Below are 21,459 nucleotides of genomic sequence, written 5' to 3' on the forward strand. Positions count from 1 at the left end.
TTCCCACATATAGGGCATGGACAACACATAAAACCATTCTTCTTGTTTGCCTCAGCCACTTCGAGAAAATCATGCACGCCCTTAATGTACTCGGAGGTGTGTCTGTCACCGTACATCCATTGCCGGTTCATCTGCGTGCATTATATATAATTAAGTGTGTCAAAAACCATTACAGAACATCATGAATAGATAATTAAGTGACCAAATTAATAGAAGTTCATCATCACATTAGAACCAAAGTACATACATAGTTCTCATCTAACAACATATATATAGCTCTCTAGAGCATCTAATTAATTAAACCATACATTGAAACTATGTAAAACATTTCAATGCGAAAACAAATGCGATCATAATCGCAACCAAGGTAACAATTGATCCAACGGCATAATGATACCAAGCCTCGGTATGAATGGCATATTTTCTAATCTTTCTAATCTTCAAGCGCATTGCATCCATCTTGATCTTGTGATCATCGACGACATCCGCAACATGCAACTCCAATATCATCTTCTCCTCCTCAATTTTTTTTATTTTTTCCTTCAAGTAATTGTTTTCTTCTTCAACTAAATTTAACCTCTCGACAATAGGGTCGGTTAGAATTTCCGGTTCAACCACCTCCTAGATAAATAAAATCTATGTCACGTTGGTCGGTATATTTGTCATAAACAATAAATGAACCAAATAGTTATAAAAAGATAATATATACCACATCCGAATCATAGACAGGACGAGGGCCGACGGGGGCGGATACCAAAACCATCGCACTATGTAATAAGAAGGAATAATAAAAGTAACAAAATTAGACAAGTAACTATCTAAAGTACGAATTTTTTTCCTTTCAGAAAGAAGATAAGAACAAGAGGCTCACCACGGTGGTGCTGGCGACGAGATCGGCGCGGGCGATCGACGGCGGTGAAGACGGGGACGGGACGTGACGGACCGCTAAACCTAGACAAATCTCGGGGAAAATGGAGTTCGGAGGTCGAGTTTCGAGAGGAGAAAGATTAACTAGTGTGGCTCAGACATTTCATCGAACACCTCATGTGCATAGGAGGTGAGTTAGAGCACCCAAATGCCCTCCCCTCGCCGGCCAAAAAAAACAGAGCACTGTGGAGTGCTCTGCTGTGGCGATGGGGTATATATAGGGAACTCATTGGTCCCGGTTCGTGGCACCAACCGGGACTAAAGGCCTTTGGTCCCGGTTGGTGCCACGAACCGGGACCAATGCCCTCTTTAGTCTCGGTTGGTGGCACCAACCGGGACCAAAGGCCTTGTGCTGGAACTGGCGCGGTGCGGTGCGCTGACCACTTCGAGCTCCTCTCAAATGCAGGCTTACGGGCCTATTCTGTCACTATTTGCCTGTGGGCCTACTGGGCCTTCTGCGGGCCTGAATCCTGGCCCATGGATGGGTTTCTAGTCGTATTCAGGCCGTGGTGGCCCAGTAGGTGGCATAATTTTTTCCTCTGTTTTTTTTCTCTTTTGCTTTATTTGTTTTGTTTTGTTTCTACTTACAACAAAAAACTTATTTATTTTATTTCTAATTACTTATGTATTTTACTTTAATTATTTTATTTTTATTTATTTTACTGCTGCTATTTTTATTTATTATACTGCTGCTATTTTTACTTAATTTATTAAGGTTTATTTATTGTAGGTTTATTTTATTTTATTTTATTAAGGTTTACGAGTTGTGGGAGGGACGAGGGGTGGCGACGTGCTGTGGGACACGATGCAGGGGCTGAGGAGGGAATTTAGGGTTAAGTTTTTATACGGGAACGGTTAGACGGGCTTTAGCGGGCTTTCACCGGGCTTGTGGGGTTTTACCAGGTCATCGATGAGAGTTTCCAAAAATGTCATTAGAAATCCGTCATGGATTAACAGGTTTCTTGTAGTGATATGTCAAGCACAATGAGTGGTGATCCTCCGGCCTCCCACTCACACGCAGCCGCCGCCACCCTCCCGCTCGCTCGCCGCCGCCGTCGTCACCAGTCCCGGCCATGGCGCCGCCGCTGCCGTCGTGCCCCTGAAGACCTATTCATCTTGCCTGAAGGTGATCCTGTGTCAGATCCTCCACTTAACCCGCATGGACCGGCTCGTGGGTCACTGACAGTGGGTCCCTTGGGCCCACTGGTCAGGTTTGACCAGTCGCCCCCGCCTCCTTCCTCCTCTGGCCGAACAGAGGCGGGGCTCCGGCGATCAACGCCGGCGAACAGCGGCTCCTCGCGGGGTCCTGAGGGCGGGGATGGATCCGCCAGGCCGGGGCGGTCCTCCCGGTGGTCGAGGAGGTGGCGGGGATGGAGGGAGTCGCCGGCGGCGAGCTCCGCGGCGGACGGCAGCTTCGGGAGGTTTGGGGCTTTGGCCTACGGTGGTTCCTCGACGCAGCTGAGGGTTTGGGCGGCTCCGCACGGTCGAGGGGAGGAGGATGGTGGTGCTATACGGACGGGGGGGGGGGGGGCTGGTTGCGACTGAATGGACCGGAGGGCGGCGGCGGTGAAATTCCCTGTATAAAAAAATGAACATAGATGCGCTAGAGAAAATTAAACCTAAATTCACAGTGAATTTCAATTTACTGTGAATTTAGGTGAAATTTCCTGTATAAGGGCATCTATTTTCACTTTAAGAGAAGCTCAACAAGGCATAGAGGAACGGGCTTATAAACTGGTGTGAGCGCCCTTCGGTTGGCGAGGTGGGACTAAACACTGGCCGCAACTAGGACCAGCCCTTTAGTCTCGGTTTATGGTATGAACCGGGACTAAAGGGTGGTGGGCCAGGAGCGTGGACCTTTGGTCTCGGTTTGTCCCACCAACCGGGACCAAAGGGGCCGGACGAACCGGGACCAATGCCCCCCACGAGGCCCGGCAGGCCCCTGGCCGCACGAACCGGGACCAATGCTCACATTAGTCTCGGTTCGTGACTGAACCGGGGCTAATGTGAAAACTGCACTGTGACCTAAGCGCTGTTTTCTACTAGTGAAGATGACTAACAAACTCGGGTTGAGCTAGACATGGCCCGTGGTAGGAACGAATCAGACACGTTGGCTTGGACAAACCTGCTCATCTCTCTGGTCGAGCCAAGACAGCACTGGTTGTTTCTAGCTTGAGCCAAGCCCAAAAGCTAACTTGACTCAACCAGCCCTAAGCGCATAGCCTACAATATTTGGAGTCTAACCATCAATGAAAGAGTCTAATCCTCGGGCATGGTAACATGACCACTCTGGGGTGTCATAGATTTTGTCAATGTATTTGTTTCTTTCCTTATGTCTCCCAGTCATACGTGTGTTTACTAATATTGTCTTGATTTTCTGTCTACCATTATCTCCCGTGTTTATGTGAACTCAAATCTACTTACTGTATCTAAATGGTCAAGAGAGAGTTATATGGAATTGTAAAAAAGCATGGCTCAATGAGAAATGATGGGCTAGCTTTCCTACGCATTCAAGCAAAACTAGGGTCAAATATATAGGAGTGGGTAAGTGTCGTTTAGACATGTGAAGGTCGATGGGAAATCAATAAAATGTACTCCCTCCGTTCCTAAATACTTGTCTTTCTAGGCATTTCAACAAGTGACTACATACGGAGTAAAATGAGTGAATCTACACTCTAAAATATGTCTACATACATCCGTATGTGATAGTCATTTGAAATGCCTAAAAAGACAAGTATTTAGGAACGGAGGGAGTACCAGATAGAGGTGGCAGCCCGGTTTCTATATAAACAGATGCATATTCTACCAGTCTATTTCAGTTTTCATGGGATATGAGATATGACGCCAGCCATTGTGATCAAGAGAACTGACTGAAGAAATTATTTTCAGAAATCAGCTAGGGAATCCCCACTAAAAAAAGAAACAGTGTTTTAGCTACCACGAGCAAAAAAAGGGAAAATAGAAATGACAAATAACCGTCCTCTGTTTTGCCATGTTTTCCATGTACAACACTCAACACGTGATTTTGGTTGATGACCCAAATCCTTTGACAGAGACATCTTCAACCATATCCAAGTATAAAAAATTGGAGCACACTCATCACGCTCACGGCGCACCACCAACTACCGAGCTAATTAAACTGCTGGATCCCCTCATCGTGCTTCTAAGTTTGCTGCTCGCTGGCTTTGCTGCTGCCTGTCGATGCTAGCATCCGCCATGGAGCTCTCCCGCCTTCCGCTGGTCCTGCTGCTCTGCTTGCTGGCCGGCTCATCGACGACGACCCTGCCGGTGCTGCCCGGGATAGACAAGGTGCGGCAACAGGTCGACAGGGCAAACCTGCGCGGCCCGTCCATCGGTCTCGTCATGTCGTACATCGACGAGCACACCGCGCTCCAGGACTCCGGCTACTTGAGGCCTTGGCATGCCCAGCCGTTTGTTGTCCTGTACGGTGAGTCTCCGCCTCCCATTTCTGATCCAGATTGCTCGCCTGTAGGTTGTGCAAATGAAGCACTGGATGAGTTTGACTGTTCCTGGTACACTTTTTGGTTTCTTCAAACAGCTAGCAGTGAGTGTTGAACTGCTGCTAACTGAACCCAGACACCAACACATAACACAGAACAGAATGGGGCAACAGGTAGACATGATAGTGTGGTGTTTATAACACTTAAGAGTCGGGAAACTTGTACGTATATATTCACGTGCCTTGGTTTACAAGGCATACACGGGATTACACTAGAGGTTAGAAAGAAAGGTTAGGGTCCTAACTACCGAACAAATATGCATGCGAGGTATGCCACCATATATATCCAGTTGCTTTATTTTCATTCTTTCTAGAATCACAACAGCTTTATTGCTTAATCTATATGTTTATATGAATGAATTGTAGCAATCTTCGGTGGAAAGAGCAGTCAAATAAATCTACCCGGCTGAAGAGTGCTAGCCGGACTATGAGAAACGATTTCATCTTCCAAAATATCATTCCAAGCTTACAAACGTGCAGGCACAAATTAGAGGCAGAAATGAAATGGCTTACCTACAGGTCAAAGAGGCAGGAGTGCAGGGTCAATGCCTTGAGATGATGCTATTTGTAGCACTTGATCTTGCTGTATATGTTGTATGTTTATTTATCTTTTCTGCCGTTTTCTTTGTTTTTTATCTGTATAGCTCTTTTGTTATATTTCTTTTCCTTTCTTTTTGGAAACCTCTTCGTACTATTTATTTAAAATTAATATAAAAAACAGCAGAGTCCTGTTGTTTCCCTAAAGAACAAATAGAGTGCTAGCCGACTTAGCTTAGGTTATTTGTAACCGCCGGATAGTCAACGATTGTGAAGGGTCGGGATGCAGTTTTGTTCCTATGGCACAAGCATGGATGAGTCAAGCAAGACCGTGGCTACACTGGTTGGTCTTGCTACAAGTTAAGCCAACCATCTCTGAATATGTTTCTTTCCCTCTGCCTCCTAGTCATACAAGTTTATCGGTATCATCTTGGTTTCGTGTATGCCACCATATCTCGTGTTTAACTGAATCTATTTATTACACAAAAAAGTTTCAGAATACCAAGTTATGTGGACGTGTAAACGTGGACGGGGTATGCATGTTCACACAAGGATGGGGTTAAATATATAGGATGGAAAGTGTTGTCTAAACATGTGAAGGTAGGCGGTGGAAAGTTAATAAGATGCACTTGATATAGGTGGCGGTGTTCCTTTCTGTAAGAAACACATGCAAAACCATCAATTATATTTCAGTTCCATATGCCCTACCATGTGTGGCATTGATATCATGAAAAATGATTGAAGAAATGATTTTCAGCAATCCTTGCGTTTTCTACTTTTCTTTAGCAAGGATAACTGCCAATTTTCACCAAGAGAAACAAATGATCTTTTTTAATGTAGGAAGATAAAAACAAAAAAGAATAATAAACCATAGCCTTTGTTCTTCCTAAGATAATTACAGGGTACTAACTTTTCCGCAAAAATAAATTACAGGGTACTAACTGGAACATCTTTCTGTCAGTCTGTAGTGCACAGGAGGCTAGTTGCAACTATGTCTCTCTAGGTAAATTAAGTAAGTCTCTATGGGCAAAAACTTGCACAGATTAATGGCTGACAGAATCACGGAGCCCAACTAAAGACTTTAATTACCTCTCTTTCAGTTTTCATGAGTCTTGATCTTTCGGTGATGTGGACAAGAGAAATGACCGATGAAATCACTTTTATCTATCCTTGTATAATCTGTGGCATTTCACTTTTCTGAGGTAAATACTCAATTCTAACTCGAACGTGTCTTTTTCATCTCTAATGGACAAGGAGGATAGTCAAAATGAGGCAGGTAAATGCACATTACATATAGTAGATTTTTGTTTCTACACTTCTATTGTACAGAAGCACTCAAATTAATTAAGTCTCTATGATTAACAACTTGCAAAGCTTGCTGTCAAACTGCAAATATTCCTCCTTTGTTTCGGCATGTTTTTGTTCCAAAAGCTCTGTTCCAATATAATCACATTTAAAACCATGGGTATACATAACAATTCAAATCCTTAAGGTTGACATCATCTTCATCTGTCTAAGTAGAGAATTGGAGCACGCTCATCACATCCTCCACAAACCCATTCACCATCTTATACTGGCCAATCACCGCATTCTCTAACACACGCCGAAATATGGACCATAGACCGATGGATTTTTATCCAAAAAATGACACTTTTCTTGACTTACTTTGCATCAAAGAGATAAAAACATAATGACTTCTCACCGGCCTGTATATACATAGGCAAGACAACACACACATCAATATGAGGCAAAATACATAGGCAACACCGGCTAATAAGACCAATAGAGTGAATTAGCTAGTTGGTATGTTTAGCCACCTAATCCATTTCAGCCATGGCCATGTACATAGATCTTGTCCTCCTATAATAAGTGGTTCTTATCATCCTGCTATTCTACTTAATTACTTACGGGCTGGTCGATGGTTGTGCCTGGGATAGACCAGGGTGTGACGACAGGTTTTGCCAGGGCGAACAGGAGGGTTTGTCCATTGGATTTGTGATGATGTCGTACACCGACGGGGACATCAAACTTCGTGCCTCTCGCTATTTCTTTGCCTCTGGGGCAATAGATATTGTAAACAAGTACAAAAAACATGAATTTGGTTATATGAATAATAGAATGATCTGTTCATGTTGCGACTCATCAAGGAGCTTTCTTATTACCAGAAATATAATTTCAGAACACCAAAAAATAGAACTGTACTTATCGATCCATCCTTGTATTGAACAAGAAGTATAAGGAGATCATCGAAGTGCAGATCACTCATCAGACCTCACATACATGTACTAAACATTAAGATATTAAGAAGCAACTTGCTTGCACATTCTTCACACTGAGCTGACAACAACTCATTGCTACCCTGGATCCAAATTGCACAAACCAGCAAAGGAACCAACCAAAAATCCATTGTAATCAGGCTTTTAACAAAACAATACACAACAAGCCATTTGTGATGCATAACAACGCAAAAAAGAAGTGTATAACAACGTACACTACAAGGTGTTGAAGACATAAGCTACAAGTTTTTGGGCCTTCGCATGATTGGCTGCACTCGGGCTAAAAGCTGATTAGCTAACTCGGGTTGAACTGGGCTTGGCACGTGGCAGCAACAAGTCAAACAAGCTGACTTGGCTCGGCCTTCATATCTCTCAAGAAGAGTCAAGCCCGCACCAAGCTATTTCTTGCTTGGTCTGAGCCCAAAAGCCCGCTCGGCACATCCAGCCCTAAGCATACTCGACGAGGATCGCAATCCAACCATAAACGCAAGAGTGTGTTTGTCGCTCATGCCAACACGACTGCTCTTGGTTGTCAAGGGGATCACACATGTATATGTTTCTTTCCCTATGCCTCCTAGTCCTAGTCATATGTGCTCATTGATAGTCTTGGTTTTGTGTCGATCGTTTCCCCTTCTTTTTGCGGGTGATCGTTTCCCTTACCTGTGTGTATTGAAATGTACCGATTATATGAAAATAACCAAGAAAGAGTTGTGCGAAAGTGTAGAGCGTGAATGAATGAGAGATGATGGCTCTGCCTGCGTGTTCACGCGAAAATGAGGTGAAATATATAGTAAAGGCAAAGTGATGTTGCATTCCTTTGAAGGTAGGTAGCAAAATTAATAAAATACACCGGGAAGAGGTGGCAGCTTGGTTTCTTATAGACACACGCAAATTTTACAATTCTATTTTACTTATTGTCAGGTCTGACATGATGTCTTGCACTGTGATCAAGAAAATTGACTGTGGAAATTATATATTAAGTACAAAAGCAGTGTTTTAGCTATCACCAAATAAAAAAATCAAAAATAGAAACAAGAACAATCTTGTTTGTTTGCAATGTTTTCCCGATACAACATTTAACAAGTGATTTTGCAGAATGACCCAAACCAATTTCGAGTCGATATCGAGCTAGTTTCAATTCAAATTAGATGATGTAAATTCTATAACATAATTTTCTATATTTGATAGACCACAACATGATATTTAGCACATGGCCTAACCACATGCCGTATTGACGCCTAATTTTCTGTACGTTTAATTCACTTTTCATGTTTGCTCTACGATAAAAAGGGAGAGAGAATATACCTACACAACCTACACCGTAGGTGTAATAAATATGCGTACACGATGTCTTGCTCCTTTTGGTATATATAACAAGATCATTATACATAACTGTTGTACTGTGTTAGCCATGGAGGTGTCAAAGATCAGCTTGTCTTTAGATGAGCTACGTAAGGAGCTCAAACTCATCTCATTTTATTTTTGAGTTGATCTCATCTATTCTGTTTCTATCTACATCCTCTGCCCCGTATTGTATAAGAACATTTTTCAAACTGTTTTAACTTGAAAAATGTTCTTATATTATGGGACGAAGGGAGTATCTATTAGAGAGCATCTACAGCCGGACACCCCAAACCGATCTCAAACGCCCAGGTGGATGGCCCGGTCATGAAAATTCGACCCAGACGGGCACCTCAAACGGTCCTCAAAAGCCCGGGATGACCGGCACCTCTCATATCCAGCCCAAATATGCGGTGGATATGAGGGCGCCCGGGCGCATCGCCACGTCGGACTGACAACGGGGTCCCATGCGGAATCGTTCGGAAACCCGGCGGTCCGACGGACATCTCCTCTGGTGGGCGGGTGAACGTCGTGTGGCACCACTCTGGTTCGCCGCCGAAGTCAAATCTGGCAGGTGTGCCCCAACCCTAGCCCATCCACCTCCTCCCTCTCCGTGCCGCCAGCCCGAGCCCATCCACCTCCTGTCTCTCTGTACACCACTCTTCCCATGCTCTTCGGCTTCGCCATGGCCCGGCAAAAGATAACCACCTATGCTATGGTCATGCCGGAGTGCCTGTACCAGATCGTGCAGGAGATCCGAGCAAGGTACGCCGTGCGCGCCGTCCGCATCGCTGTTGTGCTTCCTCCGGACTCGTTGGAGGCGGAGGAGGAGGAGGAGGAGGAGGATGAGGAGGCAGAGGAGCAGCACTCGGCTCCGATGGAGGTGGAGGAGGACGAGGAGGCAAACGAGGCGGAGCAGCAACATGGAGGACGCGGAGGCAGAGTTTGCCATCGCCCCAGTGGACGAGATGGTGAAGCAGCAGACCATCATGTAGTCCATCCAAGATGAGGCATATGTGGAGGACAACTAGAAGTTCATCCTGGCAGGAATAGGCGGCGACCGACGCGCTCTTCGACGAGGTCGAAGCGAAGATGTATGTGGAGGCCGGCACGGAGGACCGCAGGAGCCGGCGCTGCGGCTGCCGCCCATGTACCCAGAGCCAGGCACAGAGATAGTGGACATCTTCGAAGAGGACTAGGGTAGTTGATCGACGTAGTGCTTGAAGATTTCTAGTACGAGGTATCCGGATGCAGATGTGCAAATTTGATGACCGATCGGTCACTGCCAGATTTTTTTGCCTAGTCGAGCTGTAGATGCTCTTACTCTCTCCGTAAAGAACTATAAGAGCGTTTAGAGGGTGTGTGTGTGTGTGTGTGTTAAAATAAAATTATGATAAAAAATAGGCTAGAAAATCTCACATTAATAAACACCCGGCCTTTAATTCAACCAACACAAACATACAATATTTAAGCTACCACAAAATAATAAGAATAAGTAAGCAACAAATAATCATCCTCTGTTTTGCAATGTTTTTCCAGTATAACACTCAACACGTGATTTTGCTTAATGACCCAAATCCTTTTTTGGTAATTGATAATTCTTGGTTGTCTTCAAACTGCTAGCAGTTTGTTTTCAAAATCGATAAGCTTTTTTCATAATTGATAGACAGTACTTTTTTCAAAATCGGTGAAGTTTTTTCAAAATTGATGAACTTTTTCAAATTTCTGACTTTTTTCCAAAATCGATGAACTTTTCTAAATCATGAATTTTGAAAATTTGCCAACCTATTTCTAATTCTTGAGTTTTGTCAAACCCACATACATTGTTTTATTCACAAATTTTTAAATACTAGAAAAAGGTTTTTCTCCCTAGACCAGATTTCTATTAAATACGGGAAAAGCTAGTCATGTTTTTCCTCCCTAGACCAATAGATTTCTATAGAACAAGCGAAGGAAAGGCAAGTTATGCCCCTGTGCCGCTGTGCGAACGAACGAACGACGGGTACGACTCGTACGAGCGAGGAACAGACTTGGCGATTCATGGGCCGGCCCATACCCGCGCGCCCCTATGCGTTGTAACTCTTAACCGTTGCTAAAGGGGCCGGTTAGGAGCTGCCATGTTTGCAGTCCAACTATCAGCGGAAGAGTGCGCTCCTTGGGCGTGCCAACATGATCACTATTGGGTGTGGAAGGATTCATTCTCGTATTTGTTTCTTTCTTGATGCCTCCCAGTCATACGTGTTTGCTAAAATCATCTTGATTATGTGTCGAACATCATGTCCTATGTTTATGTGTATTGAAATCTACTTATTATAAGAAAATGGTGAAGAGAGAGTTATGTGGAAATGTAAAATGAATGAGAGATGATGGGCTTTCCTACGCATTCATTCGAAAATGAGATGAAATATGTAGGAGCGGGTAAGTGTTGTTTAGGCATGTCACGTGAAGGTATGTGGGGAAATGAATAAAATGCACCAGGCAGAGATGGCCGCCCTGCTTCTATATAAACACATGCATATTCTACGATTATATTTCACTTTTCATGAAGTCTGAGATATGATGTCGGGCTTTGTGATCCAGAAAACTGATTTGACAAATTATTTCCGTAACACTTACATTTTCTTTAGCAAGGGCAACCCCCAGTTCCACTAACAGAAACAGTGTTCAGGTACCCCAAAACCAAAAGGAAATTAACAATAGATCAAAACAAATAGAAATATCAAAAAAATCCTTCTCTGTTTTTGCCATGTTTTCCCCAGTACAACATTCAACACGTGATTTTGCTTGATGACCGAATCCCTTAACAGAGACAACTTCAACCATGTCCAAGCATAAAAAAAATTTGGAGCACACCCATCACGTTCACCACCAACCCAATCCAATCACCATCGTGGTCGTGGGCCATAGACCAGCCGAGCTAATTATACTGCCCGATCCCCTCATCGCGCTTCTAAGATTGCTGATCGTTGGCTTTGCTGCTGCCTGTCCATGCCAGGATCGGCCATGGAGCTCTCCCACCTGACGCTGGTCCTGCTGCTCTGCTTGCTGGCCGGCTCGTCGACGACGGCCCTGCCGGCGCTGCCTGGGATGGACAGGGTGAGGCAGCAAGTCATGCACTTTACCCAGTTACGGAGTAGTGTTTGATAGACCCTAAGTCAGTCGGTCCTCGTCCTGATAGTTTTCGATCTCCGCCTCCTCCATCTCCAGCTTGCGCTACTTACATGCTACTGGCCTTACCTCCAAGCTACATTTTTCCGATGGAACAGAAAACTAGTCATTTATAAAGCCCACCACTAACTACTCACATGCATGATCTTTATTATATGAAAATCTTAAGATGATAAAGTTATGTGGAAGTGTAAACGGAGCACAAGAAGAAGGATTGCCATCAACCTAACTAAAATTCAACTAAACTAAGCCTAAACTAAAGTAAATCTAAAAAATAGAAAAAAGAAGAAAAAAAGGAGAGATGGCAGCGGTGGAGCTCACCAGAGAGAGGGCAGCGGTGGCGACGGGCGGCGGTGGAGGAGGGGGGCTGGGCGGCAGTGGAGGAGGAGGGTGGGGCCGACGGGGCTCCGGGGCAGGGAGAGTGGGGGCGGGTGGCGCCGCGTGGTGGCGGCGCCCGGGCGGCGGCGGCGGGGGCGACGGAGATCGGGGGTGACGGGGCGGCGGGGCGGCGTGGGCGACGGGCCGGCTGGGACGGGGGGCGGCAGGGGCGACGGGACGGCGGGGGCGGGGAGATCCGGGGCAGGGAGGGTGGTGGGGCGGCGGCTGGGCGGCGGGCGGCAAGGGCGACGGGACGGTGGGGCGGAGGGCTCCAGGGCAGGGAGGATGGTGGGGCGGCGGCGGTGCTGGGCGGCGACAGTGCGGCGCGAGGGCGCGCGGGTGGAGAGAGAGGGGAAGAGAGAGGGGTGGGGCCGGGGAGAGTGGGAGGGTGGCCGCTAGAGGCCGTTAGTGGGCACGTTCTTTGCCGTCAGCCAAGGGACGGCAAAGAATCTTTGCCATCGGCTAGCGGATGGCAAAGAGGGGGGCTGGTGGACGCTAGGGTTTGGGCCTTCATTGGACCCCACCCTGGCGGACGGCAAAGAATCTTTGTCGTCTGCCAGCCGACGGCAAAGAACTGGCTGATGGAAAATAGGATCTTTGTGGTCAACCAATTCTTTGTCGTCCATTTTTTAGAAGCAGACGGCAAAGGCCTTCTTTGTCGTCCGCTAGCAGACGGCAAAGATCTGATAGAAGGCAAATTCTCTGTTTCCAGTAGTGACATGTTATTTTTATCGCTAGTGCACAAAGAAGAGTTGTTGCAATTAGGTTGCAAAATGCAAATAAAATTTTAATAGCGATATGCGGTGGGAGCTAGCTTCAGGGCGATGTGAATCGGGGCTGGGCGAGGTCGGGAGCGAGACACTCTCTTCTCGATGGGTAGTTCTTATGGGGAGCATCACTTTTCGATGGGTAGAAGATTTGGGACGCCAGAAACTCCATGACTGTTTGAGGCCAAAACATCCATAAGGCCCCCTCTCCCTGCGACTTCTGATTCAAGATATGTATCTTTGGTCTCACCGCTAACCTGATGCCAAGAATATCGAATTCTCATGGCGGATGTACCTCTCTTCACGCGCAAATGTGTCCATGTAACTATGTAATACCCTGTAATCAGTTAACATCAGATCACAACTTCAGTGATATATTCATGTGGGTGACCCCCACCCCTGGAACACACGCATACCCTATTTTTTGTGTGCAAACGGGACAAATGAGCCATCCTCAAATTCACAGTAATCAAGATTTTTCCCAAAAAACCACATGACAAGCCCTTTGCGATACGAAATAATGTGATATCAACCAAGGAATGTGAACAAATTATATAACAAACGTATCCTACAAGGTGTTGAGGACATAGCTTTCTAGTCTTTGGGACTTGGTTTGTTGGGTTACGCTCAGGCTAAAAGACGACCAGCAAGCTCGGATCGTGCTGGGCATGACCCATGGCACGAACGTGTCAAACAACATAACTCACACAAACCAGCTCATCTATCAGGCCTAGCCAAGACTGCACTGGTTTATTTCTAGCTTGAGACAAGCTCAAAAGCCAACTCTGCTCGGCCAACCCTATGCATAGCGTACAGGGTTTGTATTTATTTCTTTCCGTATGTCTCCCAGTCATATGTGTATTTCCTTGATTTTCTGTCTACCATTACCTCCCGTGTTTCTTTGTATTGAAATCTACTTAATGTATGAACATGGTCAAGAGAGAGTTATATGGAAATGTAAAAAAGCATGGATCAATGAGACATGATGGGCTAGCTTTCCTACGCGTTCACACGAAACCGGGGTCAAATATATAGGAGTGGACAAGTGTTGTTTAGACATGTGAAGGTAGGTGGGGAAATCAAGAAAATGGACCAGGTAGAGGTGGCAGCCCGGTTTCTATATAAACACATGCATATTCTACCATTCTATTTCGCTTTTCATGGGGTATGAGATATGATGCCCGCCACTGTGATCAAGAAAACTGACTGAATAAATTATTTTCACCAATCTTTTTATTTTCTTTAGAAAGGGAACCCCCAAATTCCCCCACTATACGTACCACAAACGAAAATAAAAAGGAAAATAAACAAACAAATAGAAACGACAAATAATCCTCCTTTGTTTTTCCATGTTTTTTCCAGTACAACATTTAACACATGATTTTCCTTAATGGCCCAAATCCTTTGACAGAGGCATCCCCAATCACATGCTAGTAGAAAAAATGGGAGCACGGTCATCACGTTCTCCACCAGCCCAACCCAATCACCATCGCAGATCACAGACCGACGAAGCTAATTAAACTGCTCCATCCTCTCGTATTGTTGTGCTTCTAAGTTTGCACCTTGTTGGCTTGCTCCCTGTCCATGCCAGCCACAGCCATGGAGCGCTCCAGCCTGCCGCTAGTCCTGCTGCTTTGCTTACTGGCGGGCTCATCCCTGCCGGCGTCGATCCGCTGGCCAAACGCTGCGGATGGGTGGCTACGAGCCGCGCCGGCCGGATCCAGCCATAGGAGGAGACGTGCGGTGGTGGATTTGGGCAGTGGTGCGCTTAGGAGTGTTTTAGGCCTTATTTGTTTAAAAAGTCCTAGGACTTTTTTTAGTCCCAACTAAAAAGTCTCTAGTCCCTACCTGTTTGTTTCCAGGGACTAAATATGGATTAAAGGATAATAAATGACATGCTAAAAGACCATGCTGCCCCTAATAATTAACTAGTACAGACTACATAAATAATAAAAACAGAAAAACCACTTGTTCATCGACGGAGGAGTTGCTGGTACGAGCCCAAGTCGGGGTAGTCGTCGACGTTGTTGTTCAGATCGAAGAAGCCCATGCCCCTCCCCAAATTTCCGCCCGCGGATGAGCCCTGTGAAGCCTGGTGATGGGAGGACCTGAGAGAAGAAGTGAAGACCATCGTCTTCATCGCCATCCATGGCGGCGGCGGCTCCGGGCAATGGAGGCGGGGCACGGGGCGGCGACTGGAGGTGCGGTGCGGGGGCGGGGAGCGGCGGCGACTGGAGGTGCTGTGCGGGGGCGGGGAGCGGCGGCGACTGGAGGTGCGGCGTGGAGGCGGGGAGCGGCGGCGACTCTGCTGTGCAGAGCGGGGCAGGGAGCTGGAGCGGTGTGGATAAAAGGATAAGGTGAGGCGCGGTAGGGGGCAGGGCAGGAAAAAGTCTCAAAAAGACTCTCTAAGAGGGACTTCTTCTTTTTAGTCCCAAATGCCTAGTTTAGTCCCTAAAAGTCTCTCCCGTTTGGTAAAAAAGTCTCTAAGAGGGACTTTTTCTAGTCCCTAAACAAAAATGTCCCTGGAAACAAACACCCCCTTACTCCTTGGTGGCCACTCGGAGTGAAACAATTATTTCACTATTTGATTTGCCACTATGGCTAGTTGCCGGTTAAAGCAGTAAACCGAAAATTTTACTCTTCTAATCGATTTTTGGGGATTGACTAGAAATGCCTTTAGATGTCAACAACTCATCGCTTGCATGGGTACCAGGCTACGCCAGGTTGGAATAAATCTTCTCAGCAACACCATCCTCCGTGCTGGCTTGCTCTAGAAGACCGGCCAACGCGGCCCGACGTCTCTCATGAACAACTATGAGTCGAAAACATATGCTCCACAATCCAATAATGATTAATTGATCCAGTATTATATTTGATTATTTTGAGCTCAAGCATACTTTATTCACGAAATTATTATTACAACGAATAAGTTGTGGGAGGGTGACATACTCAGTTACAAAATAAGAGACAACCAGTACATGTTCATAATGTCTCCTTCTTAAGTCAACTTTCTTTTTACCTTGCGTTGTCTGTGTAGTAGATCAGTGTGTTGAAATGGGCCAAAGATATATATGTAAGAATTGTTAGCCACTCATTTTGGTTTGGAATGAAACATTTACCCCGGATCCAAATTGCACAAGCAGGCAAATGACCCATACACAAATCCATAGTAATCGCCAGATTTTACCAAAACACCACACATCAAGACCTTTGTGATGGGAAACAACAAAAGAGAGAAGTAGCCCTTACCCATGAACATACTTTAAGTGGTACAATGTATAACGGCATAGCCTACAAGGTGTTGAAGACATAACCTACAAGTTTTTGAGTCTTGGCATGTTGGGCTGCACTCAGGCTAAAAGCTGATTAGCTAGCTCGGGTTGAATTGGGCTCGGCACGTGGCAGGAATAAGTCAAACAAGCTGACTCGGCTTGGCCTTCATCTCTCAAGAAGATCCATGCCTGCACCAAGCTAATTCTTGCTTGGGCTGAGCCCAAAATCCCGCTCGGCTCATCCAGCCCTAAGCATAGCCGATGAGGTCGCAATCCAAACCATCAATGCAGGAGTGTGTTTCTCACTCATGGCAACATGGCTGTTTATGGTTGTCAAAGGGATCATGCACGTATTTGTTTCTTTCCCTATGCCTCCTAGTCATATGTGTTTATTGACAGTTTTGGTTTTATGTCTATCGTTTCCCTTGCCTGTGTGTATTAGGATGTACCAATTATAGGAAGATAACCAAGACAAAGTTATGCGAAAGTGTAACAGTGAATGAATGAGAGATGATGGCTCTGCATGTATGTTCACGAGAAAATGAGGTGAAATATATAGGAGATGCAAAGTGATGTTGCATGCCTGTGAAGGTAGGTGGCAAAATTAATAAAATACACTGGGAAGAGGTGGCAGCCTGGTTTCTTACAGACACAAATGCAAATTTTACCGTTCTATTTCACTTTTCATGGGGTCTCACATGATGTCTGGCATTGTGATCAAGAAAATTGATTGTACAAATTATATTAAGTACAAAACAGTGTTTTAGCTATCACTAAATAAATCAAAATTAGAAACAAAAAATAATCTTGTTATGTTTGTAATGTTTTCCCGGTACAACATTTAACATGTGATTTTGCTGAATGACCCAAACCACATACAATGATTGCGAGTCAGATCTCAAGCTAGTTTCGATTCAAATTAGACGATGGAAATTTTACAACGTAATTTCCTATATTTGATAGACCACAACATGATATTTAGCATATGTCCTAACCACATACCGTATTGACACCTAATTTTCTCTATGCTTAATTAACTTTTCATGTTTGCTCTCAGATATAAAGGGAGAGAAAATATACATACACAACCTACACCGTAGGTGTAATAAATATATGTACACGATGTCTGGCTCCATTTAGTATATATAACAGGATCATTATACATAACTATACTATTGTAGCCATGGAGGTGTCAAAGAACAGTTTGTCTTTAGATCAAGCTATCGTAAGGAGCTCAAACTCAGCTCATTTATTTTTGAGTTGATCTCAAGCTATTTTATTTCTATCTATCTATTATATTAGTGCTAGCAAACATGCCCGTACATTGCAATGGAGAAAGAAAACACATTCTCCTAGCACAATAGTCACGACTCAAGACCCCTCCACAGGTCCACGTTATCTGTTTCAACATAGCACCTAATTCTCTTGTCGCTTATCCTCCTCGCCTTCACGGACAATAGGTCATTGTGTCGACCTGATCCCAATGCGTCTGAATGTGGTCAATCGCATGGTGATGATCTTGGACCACACGTACACCTATCAATGAACCATATTATAAGTGAATGGCTAATAGTTTTAAAACTAATCTAGTCGAGCTGGGTGTGATGGCCACTCTTCCCTTGCTACGGCCTACACGTAGTCTATAAACCCTCATATGCTCGCTCCCTTTTAAATTGTATACGTTTTCAAAATGCATCAACATTCTTTTTAAAACATATGAACACCTTTTAGATTGCATGAACTTTTAGAAATGTTTTTAATAACGAATAGTGTATTTTTAAGCATGTGAACACTGTTTAGAATTACATATTTTTTTTGAGAAAAGGGTAAACAATTTTCAGTTTATATGAGCATTATTTTAACAACCTACACCGTTGGTGTAATAACTATACGTACACGATGTCTGGCTCCTTTTAGTATATATAATGAGATCATTATACATAATTATACTATTTTAGCCATGGAGGTGTCAAAGATCAGCTTGTCATTAGATCAAGCTACGTAAGGAGCTCAAACTCAGCTCATTTATTTTTGAGTTGATCTCAAGCTATTCTATTTCTATCTATCCATTATATTAGTACTAGCAAACATGCCCATGCGTTGCAATAGAAGAAAAACAATTGCATTCTCCTTGCACATTAAGCATGACTCAAGACCCCTCCACAGGTCCACGTTATCTATTTCAACATAGCACCTAATTCGTCTTGTCGCTTATCATCCTCGCCTTCACGGAAAATAGGTCACGGTGTCGACCTGATCACAATGTGTCCGAATATGGTCAATCGCATGGTGATGATCTTGGACCACAGGTACACCTATCATTGAACATATTATCACAAGTGAACGGCTAATAGTTTGAAAACTAATCTAGTCGAGCTGGGTGTGATGGCCTCGCCTCCCGACCTACGGCCTATAGGTATCTCTGTGGATAGAGATAAAGATAGGGATCCCTATAAATCGAAATATATGGAAAAAGTGCACTTTTTGACTACTACTACTATTTCTTAGACTTTTTCAAGGAAACATCGTTTTTTCGATTTTGATGTAGTCTATACCCCCCTCATACGCCCACTCCCTTTTAAATTGTGTATACGTTTTCAAAATGCATCAACATTATTTTTAAAACATATGAACACTTTTTAGATTGCTTGTACTTTTACAAATATTTTTTAAATAACGAATAGTATATTTTTAAGCATGTGAACAATGTTTAGAATTACATAAACTTTTTTTTGAGAAAAGGGTAAACAATTTTCAGGTTATATGAGCATGATTTTAATACGTGAGCACTTTTTAGAACTATACAGACATTTAAAAATGCGTGAATAACTTTTAAAAATTACATACTAACATTTTTCAAAAGCAAACAATTTTTAGATTACACAAAAAGTTGGAACTGGTGAACACTTCCTGTGAGTAATGTATTAATTAGATTTGGAGTGTAGTACTTTTTTTTAGGGTTAATCATGAGGCTTTATTACTGATTGACGTTCAAATCGCCATCGCCAATCCATCCTTGCTCATGGATATCAGTGGAAATAGATCACCTCTGATTGCTCCTTCTCAGTTAGTTCTACACCATGTTGCGCCCTTCCGCGGCTGAGTTTGTGCTTTCCAGTTCTATACGGGTGCCCTCCAGCCCCAACTGACGCCATACAGTCCACATGCACATTTGAAAGCTTTTTCTTTTTCTTTTAGATCCTTTTCTTTCTTGGTGCTCATATATTACTTGTGAGCAAACGGGACAGGTTCCTTACCCTCTACTTTGATTCTTGAGGCTGCTTACTAATTTCAAATCACAGACATATCTAAATCAATGGGTTGGGGGTGTAAGCTAGCGAGGTGGGACTATTTCATAGATGGACGAATCTTGTGGTATGCATACAAAGATGGTGTAGCTCTGGGGAACGAAGCCTTCCCGACAGGACGCAGGTCAAGAGTTCAACCCGGTGGTTCCTTTTTTTTAGGGGTGATAAATAACTTTATTCATCATAAGCCACATGAAGTGGGATACGGTTCTGGTTATAAGGAACGCCAAACCAGACGTGGCGACCAGGACCTCTAGAAAGGGAAAATTTTGCTAAACTATGTGCTTCATAATTCGCAGCACGACACTCGAAAGTAAATTTACATTGGACATTAACAGTTCTACTGTGAATCTCGCTGATAATTGCCCCATATCTTCCTCTAGCATTGTGGCCAATGTTTGCCACTACCTGTTTGCAATCTGATGCAATGACGAAATTGTGGATATTCAGATCTTCCGCCAAACACAACGCCTCACGGCATGCTATCGCTTCCAAAGACGCAGGGTCAGTGACACCCTGCAAAACCAGCGCCGAAGCCCCAATATAGTTTCCCGCCTCATCTCTGCATACTGCGGCAGCCGATCCTCCTCTTCTGGCGCGAACAGCGGCATCAACATGTATTTTGCACGCTCCGGGAGGTGGCTTCTTGGGGTTCTGTCTTTGTTGCGGAGCCTGAATCACTCCTTGTCGGGGGCGCCGGTTTGCATCATTGATCACGCCGAGTTCTGCCATAAAACTTTTGATGAAGGAGTGTGTCTGATGGGGGCTTTGGAAGATTGCCTCATGAATAGCTTTACGATGGGCATGCCATATCGACCACGCCGTGACCGCCAACAAAGCAAAATTCTCATGCGACAAGCTCTTGATCAGAGTGAACAGCCAATTTTTTGCATTCGGCTATGTAGTCGCCATGATTTTATGCATCACTTCCTCATCTCCCAGCGCCCATACACTCCGCGATACGACGCACTCCAGTAGCGAATGTCGCCACGAGTCTTGTACTCCACAAAACCCGCATAGGCTGGAGTCTGTCATATGACGGTGCGCACGTACGTCATTTGTTGGCAGCGATTGTTTCGATAATCTCCATTGAAACATTCTGACCTTCCCCGGGACTGCAGTACTCCACAATGTATTCCACGCTCCTGACCTTCCCCGGTGGTTCCTATATGACACATGTTAGCGTCAAATCATCGCAGCTTCGCTGAGAGCGAGCAACCCCATCGCTTCCACTTGGACCGGCCCACGATTCGGCTTCGCTCCTGTTTCTTCGTTGCGGGATCCCTGTGTGGGGTCTGGCTGGTTTTGGTAGAAGGTTCCCTGAACCGCTCTTTCCTTTTTTTTTGCAAGAATGAACATGTTTTTCCTGTTTTGTTATTTAACCCGGTTTTATTCGTTTTTCAATTTCTTTTTCTTTTCTCTTCTTATTTATTTTATTATATTTTATATTTTTTCAGTTTTCAGTTTCTTTTCTCTCTATTTCTTAAAAAGTTCATCGTCTATTAAAAATGTTTATAATATATTAAGAAGATATTCACCTTATATTATTAAAAAGTTCACCATGCGTTATAAAAATACTCATCGTGTATTACAAAAATGTCATCGTATATTAAGAAATTATCACCATGTATTTGAAACGTGTTTCATATATCAAGAAATTGTCCTGCATATACTACAAAATTTTCATTGTGTATTTTGACAAAAAAATCAGTGTATATCACAAGAATTTTCAATTTTTTTAAAAAATTGTTCGGCGTATATTACAAAAATGTTCAATGTATATTTAAAAATTGTTCATCCTATATAAAAAATTGTTCACTTTTTCATTATTGTTCGCGTTTTAGAAGTTGTTCAAATTTTGAATTTTTTTTATATTTTCAAACAATATTCGCATTTTATAAGGAAATTTTTTCACATTTTCCCAAGAAATTTTGAAAGCTTTTTTAGAAAACGGGTCTGCCGCTG

This window comes from Aegilops tauschii, chromosome 7 (assembly GCF_002575655.3).
Source record: "Aegilops tauschii subsp. strangulata cultivar AL8/78 chromosome 7, Aet v6.0, whole genome shotgun sequence".
NCBI lineage: Eukaryota > Viridiplantae > Streptophyta > Magnoliopsida > Poales > Poaceae > Aegilops > Aegilops tauschii.